The sequence below is a fragment of the Cyclopterus lumpus genome, chromosome 12 (assembly GCF_009769545.1).
Source record: "Cyclopterus lumpus isolate fCycLum1 chromosome 12, fCycLum1.pri, whole genome shotgun sequence".
Taxonomy (NCBI): Eukaryota; Metazoa; Chordata; class Actinopteri; order Perciformes; family Cyclopteridae; genus Cyclopterus; species Cyclopterus lumpus.
The window spans coordinates 4,912,571-4,920,027 of NC_046977.1; positions in this window are offsets into that span (position 1 = coordinate 4,912,571).

Here is a 7,457-nt window from a genome sequence, read left to right on the forward strand (position 1 = left end):
AAACCTCGAAGGAACACTTCAAACGACTCTGAAAGAAGCATATTGAAAAGCACAAGTCCATACAAGACCTTTCCTGGAAGTGCAATTACATGAATTATAAGGAAATGAAAGAGTAAATCTGAACCGTGAGGGTGGCCTCCTTCCCTAAAGGGACCTGAATGCAGGAACAACCTGAAACCTTCACCACTAAAGAAGAATGAATCAAACACAAAACACCTAAAACCTTATTTCACCATTCTCCCCCCTTAGTTTTGTACTCTTTAACTAAAATAAAAAAGATCAAACTGTTAATTTACCTCCTACGTTAAAGCCTCTAAAACACTCAGTAACTACAGAGCTTCATCATTTTTTAGGTAACACTGTAAATATTTCACTGTAATCCATGTCTACATCCAAAAATGACTCTTTCATTGGCGGCTTTTCCACGTTGTTACATATAAACACCATTTTGTTACATGTAAACAATGTATAAATAAATATCTCTTTGTCACATATTTTGCCCATGAATGAATATTCATGTAATTTGTATTCATGTTTGAAAGAAAATAAAACATTTACTGACCTCGCGGTTCGTTTTAGGTTGAACAGTTGAGCCCAGACTACCCATGATCCTTTGCGCTGTGTGATTACGACACTTTGCTGTTCTTCATGCCAGTTTCAGCCCGTTTGGATTATACAGGACTGGACTACCAACTCTATGGATTGGCCATCATTTCTAGGAAAGAAGGCCAATGTCTAAACTACCAATCCATGTTTAGTCTTTGGAGTCAAAAACATATTTTAGTGCACTTAAAGGGGAAGAAAAGTGATCTTGGACTGAAAGAGACAATTCTTTTTCATTATCTGTTAATCTGGGATTATTTTCTCCATTCAGCAATTAATAGGTCAATAAAAACATGAGAAAATACAGAAAAATGGCAAAAAATACCATCTTCATGTCTCTTGTTTTGTCTATTTGTCTAAGACACAAAGATGACCGGTTTATTGTTAAATAAGATGATACAAAAGTAGGTTTTAGGAGTTTGAAAGGGGGAATTATTCCAAAAAGAATGTAACTACAGCAATTATTATTCATTATCTCTTAATATGGGGATTATTTTCTGCATTCAGCAATTAATTGGTCAATAAAAACATTAGAAAATACAGAAAAATGCAAAAAGAAATACCATCTTCATGTCTCGTTTTGTCCAAAACACAAAGATAATCAGTTTGTTGTTAAATAAGATGATACAAAAGTAGGTTTTAGGAGTTTGGAAGGGGGACTTATGAAAAAAACCTATCGTATAAGACTTGGAAAGACAGTTTGCACTCGAGGCTAAAACCGCGTTCAGTGCACATTATTATTTCAGCGGATAAATTGTATCTGTGACGCCTCCTTAGTTAAAACAACACAGGTGCTCGATGTTTGAGGTTGGTTTTGAGACATCTGGTTGGCAGATACTTTGTTCTCACCACCGTTATCTGACCCTCTGCTTCTTGTGGGGATTGCCGAGTTTATTTCAGAGGTGCTAATCGTCTTTGCTGGATGCTAAATGTATACATGTTTATGTGGCGTCTAAAGAATCATATTTGGGCTAGTCGGGTTATTAGCTCAGTAGGAATATTGTCTTTTTCGGGGAATACGGTTATAAACCAGAATATGTTGCGCACGTAAAGACTTTTCCTCTCGTTCCTCGACATGTTTGTTTAAAAAATAGCGTTTGAATGTCTGTCATTGTCCTCAGATTAATTGTAGTTTAGCTATTTTGACGTGGTCCCCCCCCCTGACCGAGACTTTATGTTAAAGACCAGACGCCTGCCAACCCCCCCCCCAAAAAATCAAGCTAAACTTTGTGTTTTGAGCTATTTATTCAACGTCAGCATGCTAACGGTGAACTTCTACCCGCTAAACATCTGCGTGTTAGCGTTGCCGTCGCGTTACCTTTTTCGGATTCTCTGTTTAGAGCCATACTTATATTACATGTGTGTGTGTGTGTGTGTGTGTGTGTGTATATAAGGACGAAAATGAATGGCAAAACAAATCAGTGGTCATCTATTATCAAATAATTACTTTCAATAGTGGTAAAAGTACGAGTCAAGTAAGTAAAAAATACCAAACTTTGCGAGGATGTGCAGCCTGTTCCTTTTATGTGATAATAAAGTGAATATATTTGGGATTTGGAGTCTCGGCCGTGGGAGGAAAAGCAGTTTAAAGAAGCCATTTTGGCTTTTAATGCTTTTTTTTTGCGTGGTTGTTTTGACATTTTAAAGAGCAAAACGATTTTTATTTGAAGTAAGACCGAACGTAATAGTCAGAATACGCGGCAATGAAAAATAATTGTTAATTTGCAGCACTAATTTAAAATGGGGGGCTTTCGGTCGCTCGTTGGCCCATTTTAACCCTTATTTTCTTTCTGTTTATTGAACACGTTTTCCACATTTTGTTTTTCCACGCGGCGCTGAAGGACGTCCCTCCAGTCTCGTAAGTCGTATGAAACGACCTAAATGTGAGCTTTGGTTGCACACGATGACATCATTTTGGAAGGATTCACAGATAAGAACTGATGCTGCAAAAAGTCATCAGGTAACAATTAATTTAACCAAAAAAACCTTTGACATTCTGATGATTTCCTTCTTATTCTCATCTCATGTGATAACTAACTAATTATCTTTGGGTTTGAGAGTGATGGTCGGTCAAAACAAGCAATTTAAAGACCTAAAAAACATCGGCACATTGATCCATAATGAAAATAGAGTTGGTTGCCTAATCTGTTTTGCTCCACAAAGGATTTGTGAATATCTAACCCGGTCCCACAGGAGATGTAATCCTCATCTAATCACGTTGAGTTTAAACGGTGCGTAAACTGCGTCCGTCTGGTGCCCGTTTTCCCCCAAACGGAGCTCCACGTTTTCCTGCAGGTTTTTGAGAGTAACTCCCTTAAAAAAGATTCCTTTCATTTTCCTCCAAGAAGGCTCGATGAGAACGTGTCTGTTTTTCCATCTGTTAAATGTATGAGAAGTTAAATGTGTCCGAGGAAGGAAACACTTCCTCCAGGTGTCCAGGCCTCTGGCTTCCCTCCTAAAACGTCCACTTCTACCACTTTTTTTTAATTAATGCGTCACCGACTGGATAATCGCTGTAACTCTTCAATCGGGGAGAATGTGCCACCGATTTTATTACATGTATAATCAGTGCTTTCATGCGTAATCATAACAATAAAACGTGGGGTGTTTTAGCTGGATATCCATCACCGTGACGGAGCTGGAGGAAGATTGCGATGGGAATTTGTGCAAAGTATGTCGGGTTTTCGTCAAATAAAATATATTTTGAGTGAAGTGGACTGTGATTCTTCTTCATTTGTGCGTAAATCGTTATTGGGAAGTCACGGAAGGGGAAACCGTCTGTCTGCCGTCTACATTCGGACTCAACTTTCCTCCTTCTTCCCTCTAATTTTCCTGCAAGACCGCAAGCGCCGCTCGCTCTGTCATGACTCCCAGTCACACTGGCATCTCATTTAAAGGCAGCAGCCCCGATTAGTTACAGCAGAGGGAGGGAGGGGGAGGAAGAGCTGTGGAGGGAGGGGAAAATGATGGCTATTTAAGGGTTGGAGTTGAGGCAATGGGGGTCTGACCTAAACTACTCCTCACACTTTAAAAGACGTTTACTCACACTCTCTCTCTCTCTCGGGGATTTTTGACTGTCTCTCTCTCTCTCTCTCTCCCTGTCAGTTAAAGAGCTGAACTCCAGTCTGAGCTGTGAAGGAAAGATAAGGAAGCTGACTGAGGGAGGACTGACTGACAGAGCTGCCACCTTGCTGGAGAGGCGGCATCAATTTTTCTTCTTGGCTTCAATGAACGTGTGAAGACTCGGAGGAGCGCCTCATCCAACCTGCAAGCGCTTGTGACGGGTAGGAAGATGTATTTATGTTTGTACAGAGACATTTCCTTGGATATTATGTGACGAAAAGGTCAATTTTCTTTGACTTTCTGTGCATTTTTCTGTTCATAATGGAGGTGCACGAGACGGTGGTTGCATACCTTTCTCTAGCAGTCGAGCGCAGGATGCTACGAAACCAGAAGGCGTTGATTATAGCTTATTGGGAGTACATTTTTCGGTGTATACCGCAACTTCTTCCTCACACACACACACACACAGAAGCCAATGCAGGATCAGAGATGACCGACTGAGGGAGTCGAACACGTGTGAGCTTTGATCATCAGCCGGCATACTTCGTGCCAAAAAAGTCGTGCCGATTTTTTTTCAGGTTGTAGATTAATATTACAAAAATGAAAAATAAACTCTCCACCAGTGTGTGTGTATGTGTGTGTGTGTGTGAAGCCACAACATTGTGTGCAAAGTATCTGCTTTCTCTGGTGCAGTTTTGGTTGATTCATCGCATTACCTTCTGCAATGCAATTCTAGTTTCATTGTGTGCTATTTTTCCATCACGAAGATTAAATTAAAGGGAAAAGTGGATGGCAGCGTCTGCCAGTGTGGGCAAGGAGATGAAAAAACTAAATATATATATATATATATATATATATATATATATATATATATATATATATATATATATATATATATATATATATACTTCATCCATGCAGTCCATTAGCTCTGCCGAATCGAAGTCCAAGTCTGGCTCGCGGTGGTTTTAGCTTCTGAATGTTTCAGCAGAGGAAGATTTATAACCATTTAGTACCTTTTCTTTGTTCTTTAAATGCCCAAAACTCCCACCAACGTGCACATCACGTCCCGTCTGTGGCCTTTCAGCGTGGGGATGTTTTACACTCGAGAGCTCACGAAGGTGTTGTGACGGGTCTAATAATCCGTGTCGCTCTCTGTCCTCAATCAGACAATCTGAATTTAGATTAAATGTCATTTTTAACGGGTGCAGAATACTTGAATCTGTACATTTGAGGATGCAGTAGTGTGTCTGTGGAGAATCATGTGCGTTGACTACGAGGGTGACTGTGCACAGACTGTTATGCAAGTCGTTCAATTTCTGGCTAATTAAAATACGCTCTTATTTTCTTGCTCATTAACCAGTGCATGAGAGTATCTTCTGATATTCAACTGATAAGGCTGAATGATATTGAAAAACTAAATATTTTGACTGCACATTGCAACTGTGCTATATATATAATAATGATAATAATTAGAGGGAAAGATCATTAAATGAGTTTTCTCATTTTATACTCTACGATATGTTATATTTTATTCTCCCCATCGGGATATTTGCAAAAGCTGCACAATGTGACATTTCATCTTCAGTACACTTTTTTTCTGGATCTGCACAAGAGGTTTTCTTAAGTCTGTAGAATATGATGTGTAGCCCGGTACATCTATGCAACATGACTATAAAACTAAATAAAAAAATAAAAAAAATTTTAAATGGCAATGTTGCAATTTCAATAAAAAAATGTATTTATTGTGCAGCGTTCCCGACGAGCATTAAACGCTCATGTTGGCAGATAACTAAAAAACTAGAGCTGCAGAATGTCCATCCGATACTTTAGTTTACGACTCCAACTGGTTACTTTCTTTAAAAATGAGCACTAGACTCGATCTGCGAGTATCCGAATCGTTTAATGTTCTCAGCAGATTAAAAAGTTCCCCGTGGAGTTTAAGACCTCCACAGAGCTGTTTTCTCATGGGGCTCCACAAAGGTCTTTGTTTTGTTTATCAGTTATCAATCTTTAAGCTCCTTCTCCTCCCTGATGGAGAGAGAGAGACCCCATAGTTGGCAAATCGAGAGTGAAGTCTGCATCCTGTTTGGAGCTCACACGGTTAACACAAAAAGCTCAGGTTTATTATTCTTAAAGGAACCCTTCAGGTCAACTGTTTAGCAGCCGGGGGAAAGAAAAAATAAATAAAAAAGCATTCTGCTAATGAGGTGTTGCTGTTGCTTCTCCCCTGGGTGTGAAAACGAAGACGGCGTCGGCCGAGGAGCCGCTCGCTTTCACGGAGATGATCGGAGACGACGACGCATGCGCGTCACACTTTCAGTCTGAACACCAAACAAAAAAATAATTTAAAAAACCCTCGGTGCCTTTTTAAAAAAAAAAAATTCTTTTCTTTTTATTTTGCTTTGTTTCTTTGACTGAGCAAAGCAGATGTCCTCAATCCGGGGGCCAACATTCCCAGTTTCTCTTTTCCACGCGGGAAAGTTCCCCTTCTCGCTGCCAGCACGAAGGGGAAGAGCATTAAAGCTGCAGCCATTCTGGAGGATAGCTTAGCAAACAGGTTATATGCATTTACATTTTTTTGTTCTCTCCAAATTGTATTCCTGTGTCCCGTAGTCACAAGAGACGTCCTCAGTCAACCCCACGGCTACTTTAAAAGACGTTAACTTTTTTTTTTTTACTTTAAGCATTATGCCTTGTATATAAATCCTTTTTGCGGTATTAAAAAAATAGAGAATAGCTACATGGAGCCACTTTTGAGCATCTTCAGCTGAAACATGCTCTGAGGATTCATTCTTTACCTCCGAGACCGGCAAATTATCACTCTCTGTTTCTTGTAAAAGTTTTAAAGAAAGAGATCAGAAACATGATTGACAGACTCGGTTTACTGATTTACAACACCAGCCACAACCTAACAACACTTGCCAGATGTGCGAGGACTTGTGAAACTCAAGCTCAGGGTTGGGAGAAAGAAAAGGTCAGCTCAAAGGTCAGGGCGCGAGAAAAGAGAGGAAAGAGGATCGATGAAAAGGTGATTTGATTGAGGGAATAAATCATGCAGCCAAATATAACCAATTTAAAGAATAGAATGATCTCTGATCTGCATAAAACCAAAAAATTGTGGTCCGTTGATTCATGGGTTCTGTTTTAATGTTTCCTCTTTTAGTTTGTTATTTAAAAGTCTGAATATATTCTAGAATATCAAAAAATAGGGAGTTTTGGTTTGTGTTTGTGTGTAATGGGACGTACGGTAGAGGTTCCCATGTTGTCTGTCGGACGTTGTAACAAGCTCAGAAACTTGTAATTACGATAACTCTGTATCATCAGCGCTGCATTACACCCTCTGGTGTTGACACGGGACGGGTTTAATACTGAGAAGGTAAGATGGAGGCAAAATGTGTGTATACTTTTGAGGATTTGTCCAGTTTTCATTCATATTTGGGACATTTTACGTTAAAGAATATGTGTGTAAATGATGGATGATGGCGGGGGGGGAATGATTCAGCAGCTTTAGTCCCAGTTTTCTCTTCATGTGACCACTTTAATGTATTTTGTTCCTCCATCATTTATACTACTTTCTTGTCCTGCTCAGGAATTCTTATGTTTAATGCTTCTTTTTGCATTTTGATTGGTGTGGATCAGAACGGAGGTTTTGAATTAATTGGCCGGTTGCCCCAATTTTTGTTGCATAAATAAACACGTTGGAAAGGAAGAAAAAGTGAACGCAGCAACTGAGATGTAACCATCTGCTGAACCTGTGTGCGTTTCGAATAATAATAACTTTTTTTCTT